Source organism: Rousettus aegyptiacus, unplaced genomic scaffold (assembly GCF_014176215.1).
Source record: "Rousettus aegyptiacus isolate mRouAeg1 unplaced genomic scaffold, mRouAeg1.p scaffold_m13_p_4, whole genome shotgun sequence".
Taxonomy (NCBI): domain Eukaryota; kingdom Metazoa; phylum Chordata; class Mammalia; order Chiroptera; family Pteropodidae; genus Rousettus; species Rousettus aegyptiacus.
The window spans coordinates 44,440,726-44,468,019 of NW_023416307.1; the positions used below are offsets into that span (position 1 = coordinate 44,440,726).

Genomic DNA, 27,294 nt, shown 5'->3' on the forward strand with positions numbered 1-27,294 from the left:
ATTGATAATTCTTTTCATAGGTTATTATTAGCTCCATTATATCAATAAAGAAATTGTGAAAAATTAGGTGACCTTGTTGGGTTCACCTAGCCAAGAAGTGGCCCACTGAGACTGGAAACCAGGTTCCCATCCAACAAAATGAACTGCCTTACTTTGAGAATGTTCTAGGTAAGGTTGGTTGGTCCACTGTTTTCCGATCAGCTTGGCTACACATTGTTATGAATTATTAATGGTGGGAATAAGTCAGCTTTCTTCTCCAGTCTTATTTGATCTAACATAAGCAGTGTAAGAAAACTCTCACAGACTAGAGGAGCTGAGTAGTCTTATGCTCCATAGACATGTCAGTTCCACTGTGGAAAGAAACAGAGAGAAATCATCCTAAGAAGGCAAGTAATGGCCTCCCACCACACTTCATGACCCCAGGGGAAATGAAGCAGCAATTGAGGTAGAAGAAAATCCACCTGACAGGTTATGTCAGTGCCTGATTACATTAGAGATTATGCAGAGAGCTTAAGTATACAAAGCCCTTTCCCATATACACATATTATCTATTCTTTATAACAACCTAAGAATTCTCAGGCAAAGATGACCCACTCATTTTGACTCTCAATGAACACGATGCCCAGGGAAACCAAGAGGTCAGGGCAGGTTTTGAAATCAAGTCTTTTCCCATCAATTTTGCTGCTTCGCATGGTAAAGAAAAGAATAGCAACATTAAAGGTGAGATAAGAATTGAGACATCCTTTAGAGTGATGGAGGAGGGTGCTGTGGTCCTGTCCTTCCTTTACAGTGATGGTCTTACTCCCATGGAAAGGCTCAAGCTAAACACTTTGGGGCATTAAAAAGAACAAATGACTCATGTTGGCTGTCAGCCACTAGGCAGGATACCCCTTCGCCACCAGAGGTAAACAAGTTCTCTAAAGGGTCAGAGTGTACGCCAGGGTTCTAAATCACTCACACCTGAAAGCAGACTCCCTCCTGCCCTGGTGCTTCTTTGACTCAAGTAGGAATTAATTCTAGGAACTTCTGACCCTGTGTCCTTGTCAGTAATAATTTAAAAGCTTCATTCTTGGCAGATCTGTAAGGGGTTACTTGTGCCGCAGCAGGTCTCCTGAAGGAAGCAGCTGGTTGAGTTCTCATCCTGCCTTTGTTTTTTCACTTTCAAGGAAAAACTCCTTGAGAGCTGAGCATGTCTGCACCCTTCCCTACACCTGACGCTGGATGACTGGTGAGAAACAATGCTGTTTGTTGTCATGACCAACTAACCATGTGGTACCCCTCACCTTGAGAAGTTTCTTCACACCAGTCTGGCACTTGGCTGCGTTCCTTCATTATTTAAGTTTGGAAAACTTAGGAGTGTAATCTTTCTGTCAGTCAAAGTTAACATTTCTACTATTGAAATTTTTTTCCAGCTTTGTGTGGGATTTCCCCGCCCCCCCCCCCCCCCCCGCAAGTTCATCTTTTTTTTTTTTTTTTTTTTTTTTATGAGGATACAGTGCTCAATGTGGCCAGGGGGAATTTAGCTTTGGATAATGAGAGTGAGAAATGGGAGAAAATTCAGGCAGGTGAGCTCAGGCTACATGCACTGGTTAGAGAGGCACAACAGAAGGAGAGAAAGTCAAGAAAATCTTCAAGGTAGAAAAGTGATTTTTCAGGATCCAAGAGCAAAACCTACATTTGTGCCAATGATGGAATGATAAGCAGTGTGCCCCTCCACTGTCCAGTATCCAGCAAAGGGAGCAGAAACAGGTCTCTAGCATCCTGGAGGATTCTGGAATTCCTCTTCTGGAGCCTTTGTCTGAGGCTCAGGCTGAGCTGCTGTGCAGGAAAGATGGAGTAGGTGTGTCCCAGGGAGTTCTAAGGCTCACCAACTCCAGTTCCCAGTGTGAGCAGTTGTTGCCCAAACCCATATCTTAGTTCTAATCTCTTTCTTTCTCCTAGATAGTTCTCACTGATGGCTCTTCAACACCTCAAACACCAGAAACTCATATCGAATCTCTTACTTCATTCCCAAACTCCTCTTCCTTTTGATGTATTTGCGATCCCTGTTCACAGCTCCACTCTCTTCGCCTATTCTCCCAGGTAGAAACTTGTGGGTTATTGCTGAATTCTCTGTGTCCTTTCTCTTTACATATAACTTTTAATAATTCTGCAGCCATGTCTTTGATTTTTTTCATTTCTACTAGAGCTGCCTTGGTCAGACCCCCGTTACTTTTCCCATGGATCACTTCAGCGGCCTCCTGATTATCTCTTTCTCTCCACTTTCTCTTTCTACCAATCTATCCTTCATAAAGCTTCTTGAGCCACTCTCTCTCTTTTTTTTTTTATTTAAATTCCAGCTCTGGTAATTTTATTTTTCTTCCTCAAACACCAGTGATGGTTCCCACTGCTACTCCTTAGCATGCCATTTGTGGTGAACACTGGTCTGCTCCTAGTGAACATGTCAGTCACTCCTGTCTGCACTTTTCCTCTCCTTTGCTTCTGGTATTTCTGTCCCATCGTCCTAGATTCTCTTCTCCCAGATCTCTCTTTGTCGGAATCTTTTTAAAGTTCCTGCTCAACTCCTACTTCCTTTGTAAAGAGTTATTCCTGTATTTCATGAACAATTTAAAAATATTTACTCTTCATTCCCAGGATGTTGGGCATGGTGCTAGGTGACAGTGAGATAGTCGTAAACAAGACAAACAATGCTGCTTTTAGTTTATCGTAGGAGTAGACTTTACACAAATTAAGACATAAACAAATATTAATGACAAGTTATACAATGTGTTTTAAAGAACAAGAACATGGTACCTTAAGGGAGACAGGGAGAGGGGGTATTAGCTTCCATCTATGGAGTCAGGGAAGGCTTCTCTAGAAGTGATGCTATGCTATGACTATGAATAGGATTTATGCAGAGAGTAGCAATGGGGAAAAGTAGGGACGCCCTGCAGCAGGAAGGAAAGACCCTTGCTAAACCCTAAGGTCAGAATCGACTGCTCTATCTCTTCTGTGCCCATAGAGCCCTTGGCACCTCTGTGATCATGTGCATTGATACCTGCTGTGTATTGGAGAGAATCCTGCAGTTTTATGTCATCCACCAGATAGAGGATTCAGTTTGGATAAGAACTGTGTATTACTTGTTTCACTTAACAATTCATTCATCCAACAAGTATTCCTGTGCACCTAGTATGTAGGTACCAGAGGCAGAGGTAGGCACCTAACATACAGTGGTGAGTGAAGTTCCCCTCTGCCTCTTACAGAGATCCAGAACGTAGCATAGTACTGATTACACAGTAGGAACTCAGAAAAAAATGGGGAATTGAATTCTCAAGAATATGTGCTTGCATGATAACGAGATGAACTTGACTTCTCATTGGAACACTGATTACAAATACCCCTAAACAGTCTCAACTCCTTTAGGCCATTGCAGAGACCAAGGCACTTCTCATTGAACACCCTACAGAGACTATAGGGACACACATTCAGTCCTCCATTCCAGAGCCCTGGATGCTTGAACACAAACCATCCCCCTTTGGAAGCAGACTTGCTGCCAGTTTCAAGTCGTTTGACCGTGTTCTAGTCTGAGCTAATTTTGTAAGTCAAATTGCTTAAGAGTGAATATGAAATTTTTGACTGAAGCCCAAATATATAAATACCCATCACATTTCCTTCCTTCCCATTTTTGCAATCATCCAAAAAAGCTGTTCATGTTGTCCAGCGTAATTAGTTATTTATACACCCTCATGTGGTCCATTGTTCATAATTAAATGGTCTGGTATACAGAATTTCTCTTGCAAGACTTGTTTTGTCATTTTACTGCTTTTTGGAAGCTGTTTGTAAATATACCCTCGTGGAACCCATTGAGGGTACTTCTGAGCATATCTAGGATTCGGGGGTGGGGGTGGGATGAATAAGCCAGTGCATGGAAGTAACTACACCCTCTGAAATCTCATACTGTCCCCTGTCTTCTAATAGAAGAATTATTCATCCTTTTCTTGAAGACCCAGGGGAATTAGAATGATCGCAAAAATAGTCACAGAGAACTAGAAGTGGAAATCATCTTGGAGATCGAGTCACTAGATTCTAATGACTACATTTTGCCCAAGAGGAAACTGGTTCCGAGAAAGAAGAAGTGAAAGGGACTGGTCCATAGCCTCTTGTGGGTTAGTGGCTAAGCCAGGCCCAAACCCTCTTCAGCTGACTACCATGCTCTTTCTACTAAAACACTGAGTGTAGTAGTGTTTCAGACATTTCTGGGCTTGTTAGGTTTTGCCCCTGAACTAAGGTGGCCCCAGGCTGTTATGCTCTGGGTCCTTGTGTCTACATTTTACAGCATGTCTCCTCCCAAATGATTTGGCAGCTAGCTATTACTGAGTGTTACCCATCACGAAGCAGTGTTGCCCGTTGTGAAGCAATTCTGCTTTCTCTTCTGTCATGCTGTGGTCAGAAACTCCAGATGGTCCATTAATTTTATGTAACTTGAGATTTGTTTCTGAGTGAGGGGGCAAAGGTCTCTGCTTCATGGGAGACATTCATAAGGTTTATGACCAAGAATATGGTCAATGTTGGTGAATGTTCCATGTGCACTTGATGAGAATGTGTAATCTGCTCTTGTTAGACAGAGAGCTCTATAAGTATCAGTTAGATCTAGTGGTGTTATTCTATTCTATATCCTTGCTGAGTTTCCATCCATGACATTTAGTTTGTGAATTTTTTAACGTTAGCTTTTATTATTCAGAAGTCTTTTTAGGTTTTCTTTCCATACTAGAGTATAAAATCCTGGTTCTTATCTTAAGATAGGACTTTCTGGCCAGCCAGATGAGGATTCAACAATTAGGCATTTATAGAATGGTTGGCCAGAGAGCATTGGTTGGAAAATCCTGAAATCTTCCTCGTAGTACAAATATATGGACTCTCAGTATATAAATTCTCATTTCAGTAAGACCCGTTGTTACATCTGAGAAATTTCACATTAGTTAGCCCACATCATAATTCTTAAAACTAATCATCTTTCTATGTCCTCTGTCTTCTAATACAAAAATTATTGCAAATTCTTAAATTCATAAAATTCCTGGGTTTTCTATAATGATCACATATTAATATTAATATTATTTATTCTATTTTAAATATATTACTTTTTACTTAAAATAATTAAGTATGTAACCATACAGAAAAGATGCAACAGATGTCATATAATCATGTACTCACCATCATAATTAATAGATGTCTTCATTTTGCCATATTTGCTCCAGATATGTTTTTTTTCTTTTTAAAAATTTTTTAGACAAGGCAACTCTTGATTGACCTCACAGATTGCAAGGACCATGTCAGTTTACAATCCCTTATTTTTTGTTTTACACCTACAGCACCTGGTCTTCCTAGGTGGTCTCCCATCCAAGTACTAACCAGGCCCGACCCTGCTTAGCCTCTGAGATCAGATGGGATCGGGCTTGTTCAGGGTAGCATGACTGTAGACTGTTTTTTCTTAAAAGAAGTTAAATGTAACACACACGGTTAAAGCCACCATCTTCCATTTTCTTGTCCTCTCTCCTTTTCCCCACCCACTTTCCTGAGGAAAACACTATTTAAAATTCTGTGGGTACCATGCTTATAAATGCTTTGCTACTTTCACTCCAAGCAGTTGTATCTCCAACAAATTATGGCCAGGACAATTTCATGGTTATTTATCAATTTTTATAATCAGAGGAGAAAAAAGACTCATTTATCATGATCAGAAGACTTAAGTTCATTTTTACCTATTTCTTCCAAGCATATTTTGCTTTATTCCTGGTTTTTAAGTTTCTTTTTTTTTTGTATGTTTCATTTTTTGTTTTTGTTTTCTGGTGATCTTCCTACCCAGCTTTATTTTCTTCTTGCTAAAGTCTTCTGTTGCTTTTGCCAGAAATGGTAGCTTTAAACCCTGTTCACCATGATCTGGCCTTTCTGAATCTGCAGCCTGTCTGCCCACAATCTGGCGTTTCTGAATCTACAGCACGGCCCACTCCAAATCTCTGTCCTCTGCCCCCTAGTTAGGACAAATTACAAGACTCCTATACCCAGATGCCTTGTCTGGTGCTCATCTGGTCTAAGTGGATGGATGTACATGCTGTTGTCAGACATGACCTGTCTGCTCAGCATTCTAGCACCTGTAGGTAGGTTTAATTCCCATCCTACTCTACCAGTTCTGCTTAGACCTTCCATGTTTGAAACCCAACCTCTAGAGAGGACACATCAGGTGAAAGCTGAGACTGGGAGAGTGGAGGCTGGTGAGTATGGCTATAATTGATAATAGCTAACATTCTTGAGTAATATAATCAAAATGGTAAGACCTAAGATATAACAAGTGTTCTAAATATGTTGTTAAAAATAATAATAACAACTTTTTATAGAGAACCTACTGTAGGTCAAGTGCTGTGCTAGGTATTTTTTTTATCTCATTTATTCATAAAAAGAATCCCGTATTTCATAGATGAGAAATCTGAGGCATAGAGAAGCAGTATGCTCCAATGGAAAAATTATGGGATTTAGAATAAGATTTAAGTTCAAACTCTGGCTTCACTACTTATAACATATATTGCCTTGTATCAGTTTTTTAACTTTTCTGAGCTTGGTACAAAATAGGCACTCAGGAATGATAGCCATTGTTACTATAGAAGATCAAGCTTCTTGCCTAAGTTTACACAGCTAGTGTACAGTAGTACTAGGAATTTAAACCCATTTTAAAGTGTTTAGACTTCCCAGTCTGAGAGGTCTGCTTCTCTCAAAGCTACCTTATTTTTAGTGAAATATGAATTTTTTTTGTTATTATATGAATGTTATTCCATTAAAAGAGGTATCATGGAATTTGGAAAGGGCACTAAACTTGAAATTAGAAGTCTTGGATCCTGTTCTCCATCAGAAATGAGCTGGGCAATTTTGGGCAATTCATTTCCTCTCTTTTTTTCTCCCTTGGTTTTCTCATTTCTAACATAAAGGGATTGAACTAGATAACCTCAAGGTTCTCTCTGTTCCACCTCCAGCATTCTGTACCTATGATCAAGAAACACAGCACCAAGTTGCCTTTCCAAAAAATATGAAGAAAGGCAATTGCATTGATATTTAAAAGGCTAGGTTAGGAGAGTAGGTAAAGCTTCTATCAATGAGCCACTTGTCCCAAATCTTTAACTGAAACCAGTTGGATTCTTTTTTTACTTTCCAACTTGAGCTGTGAAGCGATCTAAGTCATAGAGGGTTTTAGAAGACAACAAAACCAGTTGCCCACACTCATAGTTTTCTTGGGTGATTTCTCTCTTTTTTCCTTTCCTTCCTTCTACCTCCCCCTCCCCCTTCTTTTTAAATAAAAAGTGGACCAAGAATAGAAAATAGCTCATTAAGGTAACTAAATAAGAGATAGAGAGTGAAGGAAATTTATTTCTACTCCAGGTTTCTTTTTCTTCCTTTCTTCTTAGTGGTTTATGATTTTATTTTCTAAAAATAGATATACTCAAGAGATCATGAAGTAAGTCCTGCACTCTTGTTTACTGAATTTTAAATTCTTCTCCATCACCTCGAGGCTGCATGTTTGCTGAAGTTAAAGGTAAAGAAAAGCTCCTTGAAGATTCTTTCGACCACTTTTGACCACTTTGGTAGCCCTTTTTGGCCTTGGGATCATTTATTTGTACAGCGTATTTATTTTATTTCATTTTATTTTATTTTATTTTAATTAGTTTCAAGTATACATTACACTAGTTAGACATTTATATAGTTTATAAAAAGAGCTCCCTAATTGCTCTTTCTCTTCTCTGGCTTTCTACCTAGTCAATATATTAATGCTAAACACATTCCTTATGCCGCGCTCTCCATCCCTGTGACCATCTATCAGCTACTAATTTGTACTTTTTTAACCCTTCACCCCATTCTCTCAGTCCCCCAACTCCCCTCTTCTCTGGCCATCACTAAATTGTCCTTTATATTTGTGAGTCTGTTTTTGTTGTTGTTGTTCCTTAGATTCTACATATAAGTGAAATCATGGTATTTATCTTTCTATGACTTATTTCACGCAGCATAATAACCTCTATGTCCATCCATGTCATTGCAAGTAGTAGGATTTAATTGTTTTAATGGCTGAATAATATTCCATTGTATATATGAACCATAAGTACTTTATCCAATCATCTGTTGATGGGCATTTAGGTTGCTTTCATATCTTGGCTTTTGTAAATTGTGCTACCATGAACATAGGTATGTTTTTATCAAGCTCCTACCATGTGCCAATCACTGTGGCAGGCTGTAGGGATAAATGAGGAAGAAAAAAACTCCCATTCCCATCTGTCATGGATTTTCATGTGACCAATAAAATGAAACATAAAGTAAATATGCAATTATGAAATTTGAGAGGTGCTATGAAGGAGCTATGAAAACATCCCAGTTTTCACCATTTTAGCTCTGGCTGAGGAGAAATATTCATCTACTCTGTCGCTACTTCTGCTCCTTGAGATTCTTCAGTTTGACCAGGAATCATCATACCCTGATGGTGAGATTATCACCATCTCATGTGACCTCTATGTCATGAATGAGGATCACAAGGCCCTCCTGGGCTTGTCCTGGCTTTCTGGTACTCTGCTGCCTGGCCTCATAACTTACCTTCCTGTACCAGAAATGTATTTCTTCTATCCCTGTATCCACTTGTTCACTTCCCGCTCATTTTTCTAGCCTCCATTCAAGCTCCACTACAGCCAATCCTGAACTTCTCACCTGAACCTTGGGGTATCTGCTTGCTCTTCCCTGATATCTCAAGGCATTTGTTTTAATGTGTTGTCAGAGGACTCATCCCCCTTTTCCTGGTGTGATATAGTTATTTGTACATCCATCCTAGGCCTTATCTACTTATTTCCACCTTGAATATTATTTATCTCTGTATCTCAGATGGAACCAGGTACAGTCAACACACGATAATATTTGTTGAATCAATACCCCAATATAGTCCTACATACTTTTACAAAGTGTTCATATATATTATCTAAATTAACCCCCGGAAACCTCATTTGAGAGAAACTATTATAATCCAATTTTACAGACAATGAAGTAGTAATAGTTATTTACTGAGTGCTAACTTTTTGCTAGGCATTAATGCTAAGAGCTTTCCTCATATTACATCACCAATCTTTATCTACATTCAATTAAAAATAATAGTCATCTGTACTGAGCACTTATTCTGTGCTAGGCACTATTTCTATTCTTCTATATCTTTTAACTCATTTAATTTGCACAACTTTTATAAGATAGGTATTTTTATTATCCTCATCTTCTACATGAAGAAATTATAACATGTGGAGATGGAGAAGCTTACCCAAGTCTCATAGCTGAATTTGGCTTCAAAACAAGGTCATGACTATAGAGAAAATCATTCACTTATGAGCATTTTTCTCCTTTCCTGGTTCAGCACTGCCAACACTGCTCAACACTACTTCTGTGAAGTAGAAATATGACAATTTTACAGATGAGAAAACTGAGACCAAGAGAGATTAAGCAACTTGCCGATACTGTACAACTGACCAGGACAGAGCTAGGCCTTGTACCTCCGAAGCTCATGTTCTGAACCATGTGTTGTCAGATGTATGACGATGCTGGCCTAGGTATATACAAATCTTCTCAGCCATGCATGTTTTATAATTCTTTAACATTTCCGTGTATATATTATGCTAAGGGCTGATCTCAGGATTTATTGGGTATGGTGGGGATTTGCAGAGACTAAGATATACTCCTTGCATCCAAGAGGCAATAAAAGAACAATTGAAATATCCTTCACCTCTATTCCCTCCTCTCTCTTCTTCTTTTAAGTATAGTAGTTAATGCTGCTTCTTTATTCATCTGCCATAGTAGAGATCTTGAGGTGACAAAGGAGACAGGCAAAGAGTTAAGTCTGAGTGGTCAGCAAAAGCGAGGGGATATGGATAGGTCCAGGAGGTGAGTGGGACTGGCCTTGTTATTTGGAGTCAGGTGCAGTAACTGGAGACTTATGGTCCCGGAGAAAACAGCAGTTGTTCATACCCAGTTTCATACTGTGGACTAGGATGGAGCTGGGATGTAGAAGCAACAGCCCAGGCCTATGGAGAAAGGAGGTCAGCAGCCAGACTGGAGATACCCTGGTCCCTGAGAGCAACCTCTCTCTATGACTAAGTGGACCCTGCCGCCCCCTTGCAGGCCACTGCATGAACACTGGACACAGACCAGGATGCGGTGGGAGTTTTTGGTTTGGCTCTCAACTTGGCCACTCACCATCAGATGATTGTGAACAAGTCACTTCCCCTTCTAACACTGCATTTCTACAGGGACTTGTTAAAATGGGTGTAAGACTTTTTACTGTGCTTGTGTGGCCTGGATTAGTTGTGATGTTCATGAGAGCACTTGGCTAACTGTGAGCGCTTGGTGCATGTGAGATGCTGAGGAGGACAAAAAAATCTAGATTCTGCCTCCTCACATCGGGATTATGCTGACAGAGGTCACATCAGATTGACTCACATGTAACTGACAGGAAAATGGGCATAGTTTTCCTGTTACCCAGTTTCCAGGTCTGAAACTAGTAAACCTACTGATGAGAATCAGCTGGCATTAGCAAGTTTTCTGTGTGGGAGTGGGGTAAGGGTATAGAGTAGGATGGGGGAGAAGCTGAGTCAGGAAAGAAGGGGGATGATCACATGAAAAGGATCCATGCCTGCAAATTCATATAACTGAAGTGAAACCTGCTTCAGGTTCCAAACTGGTAAGCCAAATGGAGAGGCTGTCAGGAGACCCTACTCTCTCAGCGTTGTATGGACTCTCCATGTTCCGCTGGGCATATCCCAGCTTCTCTCCCAGCCTTGGTGTCCCCATCTGTAAAACAAGAGACTGTGCACTTTCCAACAGCTTGAAAAGGCATGGAGTTCTCATTCACGGGGAGTTTCCTAAGTATGGTGTGAAAGAGACAGGAAAAGTCCCCCTTCCCCGCCTCCCCCGCCCTCCCCATTGTCTGTCCAGGGTCCGGCCCAAGCTTCTTAAATCAAGTCTAGAATCCACCAACGGGGCGTTAGTAGGCGTGAACTAGAGAATTCGTGCTCGTTCGTGAGTGTACGTGCCTGACAGAGGGGTTTTAATGAATCACTTTGCGTCTAGCAGGGCAGCACCTGCTCCTCAGCCTCCAAAGGCAGCGCGAGCAACACGATCATTCAAAAGCTGCGTCTTTCCATTCACGTCTATAATTAGCGTGTAGGCTGCAGTGGCCACTGGTGCTGCAAAGGATGGGCCTCGGGGCGGGGCCTAGTTCCCTAGCTCCTCCCATTCGGCTCCCGCTCACTCTAGCCCAGGAGTCACCCGCGCCTTGCCACCTGCCCCCCGTCCCCGCCCCAGGTTGGTGGCTTGGCTTTCAGCCGGAAGATTCCTGCAAGTATTGCCTGGACACCAGGGCTCTCCTCACCCTCACTTTGAGATCACTGTAGCATAGTAAATAAGCACCTTGGTGGCTGCGTTTACAAGGGGGCAGCTATATTTAGAGTGGCATCCCCCTGACCCCGCCCCGCTGCTCCGGCATCCCGCCCTCTCCCCTCCCGCTTGCCCCGTTTGCTCCTCGTCGCCCCTCCCAGCCACCTCTCCCTCTTTGTCGCATTACATAGTAATCTGAGATGCATTGGATGAGCTCCAGGGAACAGAATGTACTTGGCAGAGACTCGGGGCTTGATGTCTGCAAAATGTCGGAAACGCAGCCAAGAGCTGCTAACTGGGTCATTAACCTCCAAAAGCAAAGCGAGGACTGTAGGCCCGCTCTGCCTCCCTTCATCTCGCCAATAAAAGTGCCTCAGTGTGAGGGGAAGAAAAGGCCCAAGGTTGGCTGCTTTGATTTCTAGGCACCAAAGGCAGACCAGGCCCCTCCTTTTGGCCCGGGCCCTCAATCGCCACTGCTCTGGGTCCCAGTGTTCAAGTTCCCTTTGAAAGCCCAGCAACCCCACGGAGCCACACTAGCACCCCTGGAAAGATATTACCCTGCAGCCCTTCCCTACCGTATAGCCAGGGGCCCATTTTGTTGGGTTTGGGAGGAAAAGGGGGAGTAGGCGAGTAAGGATTAAGGAGGAAGTTTCATAGACCCCACAACTAAAGTGAAGGGTTTTGCTACAGCTCTCCATGATGTCTTCCCTCTTCCTTCCCTTCTGCTCTGCCTCCTTTTCCTCCTTCTCCTCCCTTGTTTCCTTTTTTTCTGAGAGCAGGCTGTCAGGTTAATGCATAAGAACATGTCCTGACTCCAGGAGACTTGAGCTCTTGTCATTTGCTGTGTGACCTTGGATGAGTCACCCATCTGTCTGCTCCTTATTCCCTTATATGTCAATTGTTCACAATAATAACACTTTCTTGGCCTATCTCACAAAATTGTGAGGCCCACATGTAAAAATCTCTGCTTGATGTCAGAGATATTCTTCCTACCTTAACCTAAACCCCTCTCAATGCCCCAAGGTCTATGCTTCCTCTGGATTTGTGTGTACAACAATATAAGCAGTCTTACCATGCAGCTTCAAAGGTTTGAATATTCACCAGGGGATAGCCCCTAAAATCCACCTCCCTCAAGCTGTCTGGGCCTTTCAGAGGGTTAAACAGAAACTTCCCTCTAATGTCTAAACCCAGCTGGATGGAGAGAGAAAGTGCTTGGTATTGAAACTAGAAGAGGTTGTGCAGTTCTTCAAATAATGAGACTCCCTTATTGTTGGAGGGAAGATAGCCTGGTGGGAACAGCAGCAGCCTGTGAGATGTGAGTCTGGACATCTGGGTAGTCTCAACCAAAGTCCAGGACAGGGAAAGCTGATTTGTGCAACCCCACTTATGAAAGGAGGACAGCTTATTTGCGGTGCCCACAAAATTAGAATCAAATCCAACAGGGGCATCACCACCCTTCCTGCCTCATCCCTTCCTGGACTCACCTACGCCTTCCACTGCACCACATCAGATCTATTCTGCCTTCTCATCGTGCCCCAAAGAGGCCCCATGCTCCCCTGTCACCGGGACTTGGTTGAGGCTTTTTAAAAAATGACCTGGATTAAAAAAAAAAAAAATCTCATTGCCACACATTGAAATCCTTTGAAATTCTCAAAATTCAGCTCAAATGCCAACTTCCCTCTCTAGCTGTGATATCTTTCTCCTGCAATTTTACCTTGGGACTGTTTTTATAATGTCTCAATATAACCAGCCAGCCTTGGGTTACGCCATCTTTGTGCTTATTATATCTCTATGGAGTGGAGATTTCTCTGTGGATAGGGGACCCTTTGTTGTTGATCTCAACCCTGAAGGCTAAGGCAACCAGATATGCTGGCTTGCCTTTACAGTTTATGCCTGTTGTCTTGGTATTATCATTAATAGCTCCCTCTTTCACCGTGAAATGTTCTGGTTTGGATGATAACATACATGGTCAGCCTGCTGAGGGTCTCTATCCAAGTACTTAGCATATTAGTAGAGATTCAAAGTGAACTGCTTTGAAGAACATGTCAGAGCTGATTCTTACCCAGTTCCTTGGGGCTCTCGACCCTTCCCTTTTCACCAGCCCCTAGGCATGCAACCCTTTGTTCCTCTTCCTCTTCCCTGGGGAAGAACTACTAAAGGACCTAGTACCACTTTCTTTTTGACAGGCTTTTCCAGGATTTCAAAATATTCTGAGCTAGCAAGAAGTTGCTTACCTTAACTCTTTTTCATCCTTAGCGCCTACATAGCAAGACAGCCGCTGGATGTTGGAAATGGGCATCAAACACCAGAGAAGATCAGCTCGCTGGTCTATGGGATGAAGCCCTTATGTCCAAACCTCAGTTAGATTTTTGGATTTGCCCAATTTCTTTGACAGTGTAGCTCTTCAGAATTACTTTCATTTATACAGTTGCCTCAGGAAGAAGTCACCACTTGGAAAGCTGAGAGCTGCTTTATTATGAAATATATTAACATTCCAGGTACAGCTCAGAGGTTAGGAGAGACAAGGTCTCTTGCCCTTTTGCATCATAATACAAAGTTTTCCCAAAAGTAAGCCAATTGGGGTGAGTGTTTGTTGACTTATTTTTAAATATATCAAGCATTTGGAAATAACAGCAGGCAAGATGCCTGGCCTTGTGAATGGAGCACAGCGTCAGAAAGCCTGGGTCTTCTTTCTCCTTCTCCTATGACTCATTGCTCTCTGGAGGATGAATCATATGCCCTTTCTCGGCATTGGGTCTCACTTCCTTCACCTCCCCTATAAAATGGGCGTATTTGCCATTCCTACCACACAAGAGGAGGCTGAGGCTTTAAGAGGCCTTAGTAATTACACAAAAAATATTATTAAAAGTAAAAATGTGCTGTAAGTGTGTTTTTGACACAGTAGAGAGGCACACATGGAAGGTATGTGAGGCCATTTTATGTTGCTGCTTTAGTTTCTGGGACACCTCCATTCACTGAGAACCACCTCTTAGAACTGGAAATGGGCAAGAGAATCAGTCTCAAGACAGGTGGAAATGAGTCTGGTTTGTTTTAGTGGGAGCAAAAGTCATATGAACAATTGGGAAGGGAACAGAGAGACAGAAATAAAGAGCAAACAGGGTTACTCTATGGAAGGCTTTGATGCCAGGCTAGGACATTTCCCTCCCTCCTGAGGGCCATGGGCTATCAATGGAGGTGACTGAGCATGAGCATGTCATGATTTACAGTGTGTTTCAGTGAGACAGCTATTAGAGGGAGAGGCAGACTCTGGAGCTAACATCTGTCACATCCTAGATTGGCCTTAAGTAAATGGCAGCTCCCCTGCATCTGAACCTCAGTCTCCATCTCTGTAAAATAAATGGTTAAGATGACCCTAAATAGCTCTAACACACTGTGATTCTACCGTGAAGATCCTGAGAGAACACCTTGCACGTGCGTGTGTGTGTATGTATACATACACAAGCTTAGGTGAGGGCAAGGGTGGGAATGGGGCAACTGTTCTGTTAGATAAAACTAAGACCAGCAGCCTTGGTTTTTAGGGAGTAAGTCTGACCAGTCTCAAGATCCCAGCCGGGTAGGAAGGACTCCCTGGGTATCCAAAGCACAGAGATCTTTCTTTAGGCCTAGAAACAGTACATCAGCCACCTCTGTCTAGACTTGTCTGCTCTCTACTTCCTAGTCTTGCTGAGACAGTTGATATTTGAGGAGACTGCACTGAATTTTATGATAACCAGCTGTTCCTCAAGATGCTTCAGATCTCTCCCTATTCTGTATTAGGTTTCTAGGAAGCCTTCTACCAACCAGGACTATGTGGCTTGGGGCTTCAGAACTTCGCCTTAGAAGTACAACTTGACAGTATGTCTTTGGCATTTACCAAAGTGTGCTATAAGGTTGATATATGGAACGTTCTTTATTATGAAGGTATTATCAGAATATTGTCTGCTAAGTTATTTAATGGCTCTTATGTAGAGACTCACATAGAAAATCCCTCAGTGAACTTATAGTAAAAAAGAAAATATAATTAAAAAACTTCTTTTGGTCATTCTGGTGTTTACAATAGTTCCCTTTGATTCAGGGATAATTGCATTTATTCTCTTGTTTTAAAGTTGAGTTTAAATATACTTATCTTTTTTATTGTAAGCTTCCTCAAATTTTTTTCATGTACATGTTTATAAATAAATATACAAATAAGGCTTCAGTTGGATCCAAGTAGAGAAATAAGTCCACATATGAATAATGAACTGACTGAAGCCCTCCTAACTTTTGAAGCAAAAGATCTACATTTTAGAGCATCATGGATATTTGAATTGCAGTATTTGTGAGAAGGCTTAAAGGGGCTGCAATGATCTCTAAGCAGCGCAAAGACCAAGTGATAATTGGAAGAAGAAAGTCTAAATCATCCAGTAGGGTTATGGGATTGGCAAGTGAGGAGGTTATATGATGAAAGTTTAGGGACACAATAATCCAGGTTTATTCTACTGATTACTGTGTGGCCTTGAGATCTTTGTCTCAGCATTTACCAAGTGAGGGGGAAAGCAGTTGAGCTCTGAGTTTTCTTTTAGTGCTTGTGTTCTATTAACCTAAAAGTCAGAGTCTGTAGTTGTTGGTTGATCAGACTCCACCAATCTACGCTGGAGTTCATGAACCAGCTCAGAAACTAATGTTGTCTCTCTCACCTGTAGCCCACACACCACACCCCCATTGCTGCTGGCTAAAAGGCATGTATGGATAGGAGTGATGTGGCTAGAAGTTTCTGAAGAACGTGTGTGTTAAGTAAATAACTACTGAATGAATGGATAGCTACTCTTAACCTGTCCTACATGAATTCCCTAAAGAAAATTTACATTATAATTCTAAGATGTTAGAAGCACATAGACTCAATATAAAATGTGAAATGAATCTAAAAGATTGTGTGGTTCTGTGGTTCAACCCTCTCACTTGATAGATGAGGAAACTAAAGCTTAAAGAGACTTGCCCAAGGGACTTGGCCCAAGACAAAAAGCCAAGTCTCAGAATCAGAGAGCCAGAGCCCACATCTGCACTGTTCCTTGGTGCTCATTTTTTTTGCTACTAGCTGGAGCTCAGTCTCTGGGTTGCAATGGATAAAGCTTTTGCTAGGCAACCCTGTTGCTAAGCTTTGATTACATCATTCTTGGGCTCAAAAACCTTTGTTGATTTCTGCTACTCATTCCTAGTTCAAGGTTCATCTTGTGTCATTATTATAGCTCTTCCCATGATATCTGCTACCACTTTTTGTAAATTTATGAATTTCCTTGCGGACAGTGAGATAGGGAGCGGTAGACAGGTAATCTTCCTTAAGCCGATTTGACTTATTTCTGACACACCTAACCTGATTAACCTTTTCCTGATTTCTCAGTTCTCAGGAGCTTTTCTGTACAATTGTCTCAATGTCACATTTCTTAGCTCATTTCCTCTCTCTTGAGGATCAGTTAGTCATTTTTTTTTTTCTTGGTAGTAGGAAGAGAGGTAGAGCTGGAAATCAGGGTCTTCCACAGAGCTTAACTGGATTATGAGCAGAATTCTATAAGGCAAGGCAAGAAGAACCAGGTCAGCATAGAACGCTCAGATAACACGAAGCCAGCCCTCTGGTGAAGGTTGAGATTGTCCTCCCAGAGTTTCCCAGCACCGTCCCCAATTCTGCTCCAAGAGCGCCCTCTGCTGGATTAGAACATGACCCAGAGGTCTCAAACATCTTTGAAGTGGGGTCACTAGGGAACTCTGAAAGGATGAAAAGGAAGATTGGGTTTCCTTGAGAGATGGGTTTCTACTCAGGGGAGCTCTACGCTGCTCCTACTTAAACAGAAGCGCACGCGTGCGCGCGCGCGCGCACACACACACACACACACACACACACACACACACACAGAGGATCCATTCCATAAGGTTCTCTTGCCTTTCCATTTCTCATTTCCTCCATGTCAATTTCATCCTTCTGTATCATCTTGCTGATTAGTATCTGGGAAAAGAATTCACCTTGGTAATTCAACCTAAAAGACCATCTTGAGATAGAAAAATAGGATTTAAAGATGGGAAATGGGGTCTTGTGAAATGGGTGCAGAATTATGAATTTGATCTTCTTGGGGCCTAATGACTAGGTTAGAAAAAACTATTTCTTGGAATAATGCAATTTCTATTCTGAGATTTTATTGCTCTTTATATTAAAAACTTTCAGCAGCCATTCATTGCCTACTAAATTAAGTCAGCATTTTTTACTTTAGCATTCAAGGTATATTTGTAAATTTATCATGCATTATTTTGTTTGCATTTCATTTATCAAAACTAAGAACATGCGTATTTTAAACAAGATCTTTACTTTGATCTAGTTTTTAAGAAATGAAAATGTACTGAAATTTTTAAAAGTCTCTTTGAATATCAAAGTCATACATTTCACATTAAATATTAGGCTCAGTAAATACTTAATCTGCTTATAATTCTGAAGAAGGCAGAAGATCCTGCTTGAATAATTAACTTTTTAAACAGAAGTAGCAATTGACAGATCGAATCCTGTCTTTGGCATTGAGGTTAGACTCCTAACATGTTCTTTAGGTGGAAAAACAAGGTGAAACTTATTTGACTTAAAAAAAGTTTCGGGGGTTGATAATATTTGAAGTGCCATGTAGATGACTGGAGAGGTAGTGGGTAGGGATATACTTATTGAATAAACAGAGACAGTAATATGATAGCTGCTGAAATTATGCCAAAAAATTGAAGATTAAAGCTGGATAAAACCTTAGAGAAGACTTTACCCTCTTATGGCCCAAATGGGAAAATGAGACCTAGAAAGAAAAATGTTTTCGAAAATTCGCAGGCCATTATGAAAGGAGCCCATATTGGAATCTGGGTCATCTAACTTTCCATCCAGAGTTCTCACCACTCCCAACACTGCCTTTCTACAATGGCATGAAAAAGGACTCACAGGTAAGAGACCCTAACGTGCTTTTGAAAACTGCTGCCCCAATCCTAATGAAATTAAAAAGAGTTTCCTAACTCAGGCTCTGTCCCGTATCACTAAATCTTTAGAGACTGAGAAACGGGGCATTTAGATCCTTTCCTCAGGCTGATCCTTTATTCTGTTTACACATGGGCTGGCCAGATGTTAGAGAAATAAACATTTGCAGCTGTTATGTTGGGCGTGGGGGGAGGTTAGGGTGGAGTCTATGAGGTTCCCAGGTTTTGATCCAACACAACAGAACACATTTGATTTTTACTGCTAGCTTAGAGATTACTGCCTTTAGCTACCCTCCATAAAGCTTAAAGTTTGTCATTTCATGTCGAAACCTACACTGATTGATGAGAAGGATTTCGTTAGGTAACTCGAGCCTATCACCACAGTGTGGCATGTGACCAAGGTTACCTGCTCTACTGACTGCTGCGTTACAACTTTGAGGGCTGCTCTCTCCTCATCTCCTGCATTCCCTGATGCAAGGTCCAGGGTTCTCCCTAGCGGCAAGGCCAGGAGGGGTATGTTGTGAGAGACAGTGTATTCCAATGAGCAGAATGTGAGTTCGGGGTTATGTAAGACCCAGTTTTAATCCTGGCCCAGCCACTCGCTGGTCATATGATTGTGAATCAGTTGCTTATCTCTGAGCTTTGTTATGCTTGGTTTTCCTTAAAATAGGAATACTAATACTTATTTTTCAAAGTGAAAGGATATAGTGCCATAATGTATTTGGCATTTATAGTATTCAGGAGTGTCCGATAAACTGTAGTTATTATTATTATTTCTTGAGGGTTTTTTTCTTCTTCCTGGAACTTGTATAAATGATGTAGATAATAATTTGTGACACTCTAGGGCAGAACATTAGGCTTCTTGCCCTAACGCTGTTCCTTGAGGGTTCAAAAAATGTGATGACTTTTTGTTATTGTCAATAATAGTCTATTTTATTTATATGTGTTTAAAATTTTTCAAAGCACTCTTCTATTCTATTGTGAAAATTTTTAAATCTGTAGCAAAGATGAAATATTATAACACCCATATATCCACTTGTTAAATTCTACCATTAACATGTTACTGAGCTTGCTTTATCATTTATCTATTCATTTATACAGTCTTTTATCCATCCATCAACCTATATTTTTATGTATTTCAAAGTAATTTGCAGCCATCATTACATTTACCCTAAACATCTACAACACGAATATCATTAGCTAGAGTTCAATAATTGTTTATTATTTTTTCCTTTAGCATATATTTATATACAAAGAAATGCAGTCTTAATTATAAATTCACCAAGTTTTGACAGATGCACGATTCCGTGTATCCCAAACCTCTATTAGCACACAAAGCACATTAACATCGCCCTACAAAGTTCTCATGTCTCCTCTCCGTCATTCCCTATCTTCCTCAACTAGAGAGAAACCTCGTTCTTATTTTTTCACCATAGACTAGTTTGTCTGTTCTAAAACTTAATATAAATGGAATAATATAGTATTTACTTGCCTATATAGGTATGCTTTCACTCATATATTTTAGACATTCATTCTTATAACTGTATGCATTGGCAGAAAACTGTCTCTAGTGAGTGGTACACATGCCCCCTTGAAAATACTGAATTGGTAAAAACAATAAGCTTGTGTGTGTACAGAAAAAAGTCTCAATGAATAATCACCAAAATATGTATAGCTTTTACCTCTGAAATATTTAATTAGGGAAAGAGGAAGAAATGGGAAATTTTTATTCTTGAATATACACTTCTATATCGTTTGAATGTTTTACACATATATAGACATTTTAAATATAAAACACAAATAAAATATTTTAAAAACAAAATAAAAAACAAATAAATTAAACTTCTTGTGGGGTAGGAAGAAGGCTGAGAGTCTCATGCTGCTTGAGCCAAGAGCACATCTCTTGGCTTCCCTGAGCACTCTCTGTGCTACTGGATAAACAGAGCCTGGAAACTGAGTGCGGATTGCAAGCTCTGGATGAGGAGAATACTCAGAGAAAAAGAGCACCAGAGGGATAAAATAAGGGCAGGTTTCAATAGAAAAAAAGGTGTAAAGAATAATTAAGATGGTTGAAAGAAAGAATCCTGAAAGAAGACTACTAGAATAGCCCAGGGAGAAGAGCCATAGAGTGCTGCAGCCATAGATATGCAGGAAGTCTTAAGGGATATGTATCGTGACTCCCTTATTTTGAAGAGTACAAATAAGACCCTACTTAAGAAAATGACATGTAATGTAACTTAATAATTGAACCTGAGAGCTCTTAGAGATCATCAAAGCTCCTTAAGGGCTGTTCTATGTCTTTGCTTCCTCTGAACAGTGCCAGGTACTAAGGTGCTAGTTACTGAAAGAGTAAGTCTAATGCTCCCCGCCCCGCCCCATTTTACAGGTATGGAAACTGAGACACAAACTGACACTTGCTCAAAAGAAGACTTATCTCACCCAGAGGATAACAGTTACTGATTACTAGCCTGCACAAAGACATTGCAGTAAGAGATAGATTGAAATTACATTTGAGGGATCTAAGTTAAATATAAGGCAGACCTTCTTGGCAGAGAATGTTGTGAAACCTCTGTTTCTTAGAAATCTTTAAGAATATAACAGAGTTTCACATGTTGAAAGAGTTTAAATGTGGTACTCACTACTCACCAGGCTAAAAGATCTCATTTCCTCCCAGTTGAAAAAAAAAAAAAAAAAAAAAAAAAAAATCCAAGACTTAGGTTTCTTCTTGCAAGTCTGACCCCTAGTGGTCACCATCTCTGGGTTGTACTGAAGGGGGAAAAAGGCCAAGAAAATGAGGACAACCAGACTTTGTTTTGGGAACTGAAAATGAACCTCAGATATTTTCTAGTCAAATGATCTAATTTTACAAACAAGAGGTCTAAGACCAAATGAATACAAATAATTCCCCAATGTCAGTGACTTTGTAGTAAAGCTTAAAGTGGAACCCTGAAACTTTTTTTTCTGGTGCTTTAAGTTCAAGGTCCAACTCTAACGTCCTCCAGAGTCTCTCATCTTTAGTAAATCTAGAAGCTGGAGCCTGACCAGATAATTGTGCTTCAGATATGCCTATGGTCCTGTTCACTAGCCATTAAAAAGAAGTTATTTTCTTAAACTAATAGAGCATTGAAAAATAATCTTTTTGTTTTTAGCACTGTATTATGGGCAGATGACCTCAGACAAATTGCTGGCCTCTCTGAGCTTCAATTCATTAAAATGGGGGAAACTGTGCGATCTCTAAGGGCTTGTCCAGCTCCAATTTTAAGGCTTTCGAGCATACATTGTATCCTGGTTCAGAATTCCTAGCAAATGATGGAACTGTTACCAGTTCAAAAACACTCCTCTTCTTTAGAATAGGGATCCAGAATCTGGGATCAACAGAATACAGGACCAACAGAATCCTGTAGGATCAGGCTTCATGAGCAGATCTATGAACCCTCTGAAGTACAATGTAGTTGTTAACGCATCTGTACGTTTTCTTGGAGAAGCTCCATGATTTCACCAGGAGGGTCTAGGGCCACCTAAAAATTTATAAAAATCACTGAGTTAAAATAGACAGTGGAATGAGGTTTCCAAGATAGTGAAAGACACAAACTCTGACACTTAGCTCTAATTCCATAGGCAGAATCAATATCTCTTTAGCTCCTTATTGACATACAGATAGCAGATAAACACTGCCTCTACATTCATGGTATGGGAATCCAGTTCTCTTTCTCTCCTTCTATTATTTGTTGAGAAACGCCAATTATTCAGTAGATGTAACTCCCGCTTAGCTGACAGAAGCTCTCCATCCCCTTTGCAAAGTTTTCTGGCACATGCTCTTAGCACACTAAATACTCATGGATGGTAGGCTGCTCTCTAGTGTCCTGGTGCCCATCTCCTCTCACCAGCTATATGTTTACCAAGCATGAGTTGATCTCCCTAAACCTATTTATGTCATTTGTATTAGTTAATATAATTATACAATTTAAATATTATGCAAACAGATGAACTATGAGTGTGAAAATAAAAGAGACTTGTTTCAATGAAAACTAAATTAATTGCTTTGGAAAGGCTCAAAGGGGATGAGTTCCTGAAAAATACTCTCAGATTGGTTTGCAGATGAGGCATCCATAAAAGAATGACAAAAATTAAAATCTAGGAGAATTCTTCAAGTTTTTAAAGTTTTTCTCCATTAAGACAAACAAAAGCAGACAAATAAAAACAAACAAACAAAAAACCCCCGAAACTGGAAATAATGGAGGATATATTATGGGAGTGGTTTAGCTAAGAAAAATGAGAAGAAACTCTGGAATTAGAAAGTGCATGCTTAAAGAAAGGGCTCGACATACTGACTGGCAAATGAATACCTTAAGTTAAAATATGTGCAAGCATATAATTCCCAGCTTTAAACCAACTTTGCTGATTAGATAACACTGGTAATAGTGTTGTTGTTGTTGTTTCTAGGATTAAGATTAAAATATCAAAGTTAAGTCCAAGAAAACTGATTTACTTGTGACTCCTGAGTGCTAATTTCTTGAGGGTTTGGTCTTTTTAAAAAATTCCCATAAAATCTCTTTTTATTCCTGAAAATCTGTTTCTTGCAGGCACTTCTCACAGACTCTTTTCTTCTTGACAGTCAGTAAGCTTTGCCTCAGCTCTGGGCACCAAGAATTCAGCATTTAAAACCTCTGTTAATTTAGTGTCTGTTCACCTTAGCAAACTAGTCATATTCACTCAAAATCTGGAACCAGATTCACTGTTCAATGCCTCAAGATTTCAACAGTTTTTGGTCATTCGTGGTCTATCAATATCATGTTCTCCCTTTTCAGAGTGTATGAGCTATAAACATGGACATACTCTTTGACTTAGTTTTTTTCTGGGGAGTTCAAGCTATAGAAATAATATGACTGGTAAAAAATCAGCTTTGCAAAGGTATTTATGCAGCATTGCATCTAATGGTAAATTCACCATAAAATACTTAAATATTTAGTAATAGAGTAATCATTTTATTATGATATTTTGACCAAATGTCACATGGTAGTTGTTGCTGGTTGTTTACACGTAGTCGTGAAAATGATAATTATGAAGAATTTCAGTAAAATTATTGGAAAGTTGCTTATGATACTAGATTAGTAAAGAAAAATGCAAAATAAAATGAACCTCATGATTACAAATGTAATAAATACATATATGTAATTGGTGCTCTGCGGAAGATTTGGGGTTTTTATCTTTTGCCAATTTCTCTTCTGTTTCATTTTTTCAATGATTAGAAAATCCCACATTATGCAATCATTCACCAGTTTTTCAACCCTGGTATGCTGGAGGCCTTGAGATGTCTGAGGTTTGATGTAAAGTTGCCCAGAACCACAGAATTACCCCCTAGGGGAGTGAGGATTAGGCAAGAGCTCCTTCAGTTATAGGCATACTTGGTTGGGAAGTGCCTTTGAGGTCATATGGGCCTCCCCATTCTACGAATAAGATTTATCATAGCACTTACCAGCAACTTGACCTTAACAAGTTACTTATCTACTCTGTACCTCAATTTCCTCACCTGCAAAATGAAATAATAAAGGTATCAATGCCCACAGTTTGTTGTGAGGTTTAAATGATATAAATATAGTACATGGCACAGAATAAGCTGTCAGTAAGTGTTAGCTATTAAATCACAAAATTTAGTGATTGAGCCAGGGCTAGAATTCAGGTTTCCTGACTTCCTCTCTGGAGTGATTTCTATCACACCCACACCACATCACAGACCTTCTGTCTTAATCTAGGCTGGAATCCTTTGCTTTGCTGAGTACCAGGCACAAAAATGGCTGTTCCAATAATATTGAGGATACTATGGCTTTACATAACTCTTGCCTATCAGGTGACCAATGCCATACATTATAGTCAGGACTATATATGGAAACTATCAGGGATATCATAGGAAAATAGTAGTACTTACTGAACTGAAATAGCTTAAATAAGACAGAACTGGGCTCAAGTTCTATGGCCATTTATGTCTTGGTTGACTTCTTGCTCTTCATTTGCTTTTATGAGCCTCAGTTTTCTTATTGGCCAGATGGAGATTAACAAAGATAATCCTTCCTGTGCATATATGTTGTGATTTGCCTATGTAAAAAGGCTTTGCAAAATGTAAAATGGAATACAATTCAAAGTGGTGATTTCAAGTTTTAAAATTATTTTTGTTGTAAATATACTTATATAGTGAATTCTATGTGTCAGGCATTATTCCAAAAAAAAACTTATAAGAATTAATTAATTGAATGGACTCTTGATAGCAGTCTTCTAAAGTAGGTACTACTATTATCCTGGCTTTACTCAGGGGGACACAAGGAGGTTAAGGAATTTGCCCTACATCACAGAACTGGTAAGTGGTAGTATAGAGATTTGAACCTAGGACACTGCAGTCTGGCCACAGAGTCCAACCATAGCTCTCATGCTGCTTCGTTATCACTGAAAGTGTGTTGGCCTAAAAGTAAAAGCAAAACAAAACAGAACAAAAAAAAACATGAATATCTAGAGTCTATTTTTTACAAAATTCAATTCTGTGTAGTCCAGTCTAATGCAATGGAATCCAGTGAAACCCTACCCAATCTTATTGAGTTTAATTCAATACAACTCTTGAATGCTTAGTTTGTGCCATCAGTCATTGCACTGAGTAGCCTGAGAGCTAACAGAGAGGAGTAGGACCCAAGACACTTGGGTTTTGAAAGTGGCCTCCTGGAACCACAGAGTCTGAGTTGGGGAGACAGCAGAAAAACAGGTACTCTGGACCCATGAATTGTAAATGGTCTTTGACTAGGTTTGTGTCTTCAACACTGTGACCATTGTATCTGTCTGGTTCTGGATTGTGTGGTTAGCAGCCTTCGGCTACCACTTTAAGCTAATCTGAAGTCACTTCATTGTCCTGGTATGTGTGAATTTTTTGCTTCTCCTCTCCTACTAAGCACTCCAAGGGAAAACTGCATATTGGTGGGATTTTCGATCTTTTAACCGGTAAAAGTAATGGCCGATATAAATCACCTTGCACGGTGACTAGCCCGTAGTTCGTGACAATATTACCACCATTCTCCTAAACCTTTATAATCTGGTCACCTTTCCATAGTTTCCTTTGAGAGAGAGAGAGTTTGAATGGCCCTACAAACCAGGCCACATATGACAATCATTTGTTTCTTTTAGGGAGTTCTTTTCTGTTCCAAGAGATAAAAAGTGAGACAAACCAGGCTGAGCATTACAGATCATGCTCCTGCATGTCCAGGAGTCACACTGCACGGAATGAGTATTCCCCATGGGTAAACTGTTCCCTTACACAACACTTTTGACATTACACAATTGAAAAGACTTGCATACTAAAATTCAAGGCATATGTAAGTACCTCATAATTAACTGCTGTCTATTTAACCAGACAGCTTAGCAAGTTAATTTGATGTTTGTTACGAAACTTAATAATTGTCAGTGATTTTTAAAAACAATTTACTGGTATAATCATTAACTACCCCTAGATTATCTTGTCAAATTGATAATTAAATGCCTCAAAAATTCATTACAGAGCCAGTATATTAATAGGAATGTAATTAAGTAATGTTTTGCTTATGTAATCTAGAGTTTATTACCTGTACACTTATTTATCTTTTCTACACTTATTAAATCTTCCTAGGGCCCTCTTCAGAATCAATAGAAAACCAAGAGTCAATAAATGTCTTATTAGAGTCAAATGAGCAACTGAATTGAGAAACTGTGAAATAAATATGGATTCTTTATATCTGTGGAGATTGAGGAGAGATTATTTCTGTTTCATAGTAGAATTATCAGCATGGGAAAACAAATCTCCATTCATTCCTTCTTCCATTTCCTTCTGCATCCTCCTTTCTACTTTATTTTCCTCTCTACTACCTTTCTTTTCTTTTCTTTCTTTCCTCTCTCTCTTTTTATTCTTTTTATCAAACATGTAAGTACCTGTTATGTACTGGTCATTATGTAAGACACTGAGAATATATAAGGTGTGATTTCCAGTATAATATATCAAAGGATAAAGACCTGTGAAAAATTGCATCGCAGCATGTCTAATGCTACCCTAGAGGTGCGTACCAAGTGCTAAGGCAGAACAGAGGAAGGAACAACAGGCTGTACTGGTAGTCAAGGAAGATTTCTCAGAGGAGATAACATTTGGGTTTACCAGAGATCAGGATGCAGGAACTTGCCAGGGAGGAAAATTTCGAGAGGGGCATTCCCGGTAGAGGGAATGGCATGTGAAATAACTTGGGGACAAGGAGGAGCATGGACCACTCAGGAGTTAGGTGAAAAGGAATGAATTTTAAGCTGTTGAGTTTCATGATCAAATCTATGTTTTTCCAAGGAAAACTTTGGAGAATAGAGTAGGGATTTCAGTAGCTTTTATTTACACAGTTATGATGTTGAGTGGCTTGCCCTGACTCCTCAAGATGTGCATTCAAATTGCAGCATGGGGGGAGGGGGCCTTCCCTTTCACACCCTCTCCTCCTGGTGGTCGTCACATGCTCAGAGTTTTACAGGTTGCTTTGGACTTCTTTTGTTGCTGTAAAGACATTCATACTTTTCATATCACAGGCACAAAGTTTGAGTTTAATAAATAAAATCACAATTCCTAAAAAAAGGAATCCGTAGTTCAGCTTGGTTATTACCAGAAACTCTCTGACATACCCAGGAGCAACAGAAATCAAACCCAAGAATGTTTGACTATATGAATAACCCTGGATAATACTTAGAAGGGAATGGCCCTTAAATTTATATTAATAGTTTTCAAACCTCTCCATAGAATGCAGTCATTCATAACCTTCTTATCCTTCGTAACCACTGAGACACACGGGAGTTAGTTGTAATAACTTTTGTGCCTTACTAAGTGTCAATCACTATAAAAGTAATTGCTTGCATGGATTTTCTCCT

The 27,294-nt window shown here is 40.0% G+C and overlaps 1 long non-coding RNA gene and 1 pseudogene across 1 annotated transcript; both read right to left on the bottom strand.

Moving 5' to 3' along the window:
• Positions 1 to 1,460: 1,460 nt before the first annotated feature.
• On the bottom strand, positions 1,461 to 13,883 carry LOC107505905. The gene is made up of 3 exons (XR_001595808.2): positions 12,903 to 13,883; positions 9,311 to 10,833; positions 1,461 to 1,818 (listed from the first exon to the last, which is right to left on the bottom strand). It is a non-coding gene; the product is annotated as an uncharacterized LOC107505905 (long non-coding RNA).
• LOC118602205 lies at positions 5,340 to 5,458 on the bottom strand (annotated as a pseudogene).
• Positions 13,884 to 27,294: the final 13,411 nt, after the last annotated feature.